The sequence below is a fragment of the Puntigrus tetrazona genome, chromosome 12 (genome assembly GCF_018831695.1).
Source record: "Puntigrus tetrazona isolate hp1 chromosome 12, ASM1883169v1, whole genome shotgun sequence".
Taxonomy (NCBI): Eukaryota; Metazoa; Chordata; class Actinopteri; order Cypriniformes; family Cyprinidae; genus Puntigrus; species Puntigrus tetrazona.
Genome location: NC_056710.1, coordinates 15715036 through 15717543, shown reverse-complemented (window position 1 = coordinate 15717543; position 2508 = coordinate 15715036).

The window sequence follows — 2508 nt, the reverse complement described above, 5'->3', positions numbered from 1 at the left end:
GACCATAGTGCGAAACATCACGCCACTGCAGCCATTTTGGTTTGTATGTTTACCGGATGATGACGCAATAGTACAGACACTTGATGTTGCTGCAGTTAATCCCTGTGCTACCAAATGCCTTTTTTCCCTGAATGGCCAGAAATTCTAAAGAATTCATCATGTCGTCCACTTTTCTTTCTTTCTGAAAAGCAAGTCTGTAAAAATGGTATTGGAGAATTGCTTATTTTAAAAATCATTTAATCTATTTGTCACTACTGTAGTGAAATTTACCTCCAAGACTGCTTACACCTAACATCATTGCACTGTTAAATATGTCTATAATTTATGCTGTTGCAGTAATCGTTCTCTTTTAATAAACTATAAATATAAAAAATATATAATATTCAATACACATCTAAAATAAAAAAAGAATAAAAAATAATTATTTATTCAAAGTTTAGCATTTAAACAAGTTGTTCTTCATTTTGATAAATTTTTGATACATTTTTAATGGATTGATAAAAATCTTGTTTGTCATTATTATAATAAATAAGAGATCTATAAAGAGGCTATCGAATAATGTCGATATGTAAAATAAGTCTTGGTTTTCCTATCATTTCTCATAATGAAAATATTATAAATCTTGTCTAAAAATTGTACAAATCACACCACCTTGGATGAATAAAAAAAAAAAAAGGATGAGCATTAAATGGGTCATATATTCGGTCAGTGAGAAGCGCTCGCGTCTTACCTGTTTCAGCTCAAATTAAGTTCAGTTTTTAGCATTTATCAACTTCTATGAGGATGAACATGTGTCCAAAAGGGAAAACTGAGAGAAAGCCCTCCTCATCAGCAGACCGTGGACGCTACGTCAGACCAGCGTGCTCCTCTTCTCGCGCATGTCAGGGGTCAGTGGAGCGAAGTTGAGGCAGCTGTGTTGTTCTGCTCGTTGTAACGCGACGAGGCCGGGAGTTTTGCATCACCACGAGCCGGATGGGAGACTGCTGCTGGGGGCCGGGGCTCGAGACGTACTCCTGAAGGGTCTTTGCCGCGACAGTCGTACAGGATGCAAGAGATGAGAAAGACCAAAAGCAGGATGACGTAGGCTGGCGATGAGGATGATGAGGTTTAGAGTGACCGGTCCAATCTCCAGGTAGAACTCCATGAGACCCATGGCGGCGCTGCATCCCTGACTCCGCGCTCCGAGAGGAATGTGGGCACCATGGACAAGTCAAGGCGCTTTGGGGTAAGCGTGCAGTGGTTGGGATATCCCGCAAGCAGCGGCAGGGCCCTGTGCGGAGATCAGAGTGGAGATTTCGCTCTGCCTTCAAAGACTTTAATCCTCCTTTCTATTCCACCAACCTTGAGTTCCTGCAGCCAATGATTAAAAGCTGCTCACTTTAATAGCTTAAGCTGCCATTTTAATTTTGCCAACTGCACATTGCGCGATGGATTTGGCCAAACGATGCAGAGGCGGTGAAAGGGTGGAGCAGAATTTTAGCATGTCCCACCTCGTGTCTTTTTGCCAGAAGCACGTCAATGTGGGATTTCACTAAGCATTGTGTAATGAACGACTTTTTAGTTATGTCATTATTAATGGACCGTGACATAACACTCAAGCCAAAAAGCAGATTTAATGTGCCTGGTATTTTGGAGAACGTGTAATATATTTATTTCTCCTCATTATATTTGATTCATTTTTTATGATAGCATTTTAATTTAATATTTTTTTTTTAGTCTATTTAAAGATTAATGCTGGTTTTGAGACAGTCTGTTAAAACTTGCAGGTTAATGTCATAAATTAATTTGTGGTAGAGCATAAGATAAAAAGGTACATTTCATTTTGTTTTTATTGCAATTTGGAAAAATAAAACGTATTGGGCGTTCATCATTTCAATATAAACATATATATATATATATATATATATAACATTATGCAACATTATGCAACATTAACAACAGAAAACAATTGTATTTGTGAGTATATAAAATGTATGTTATTTATTTTTTCCTAATATAAAACTAAAGGTGAAACTGAAAGTATTCTAAGAAATAGCTGTTGGTAAGCCATAATAAATGGACTGTGACGTGAAATATAAGCCACAAAGCAGATTTAAAGCTGCTTTTTGGATGTATTTGAAATGTTGTGGCTTTTTAAACTATTTTTAGGTTTTCATCGATTTATAAACAAAGTTTGTTTAATCGTGAAAATACTTTGATATTAACAATTCTATATTCTCACACAAATAAATGAATGAAAAGGACGACGTTTTTTGTTGGTGTTGTCATTTTTGTGTGGATGCAGAGACATAACACGGAAGCCAAAACATTTTTCTCATATTTTTAGAATAATATTTATGCATTTATTTTTGTGGGGATATTTAATAAGAATTTGGTACAAAAGTATGCTATAATAAAAAGTGGACCAAAAATATTAAGCAATATTAAAAAATAAGTACTTTTAATATCGCCTAAGCTTAAACTGATGGTAAAACTGTTGTCTATGTTGATATCTGTGTTAATGGAGGA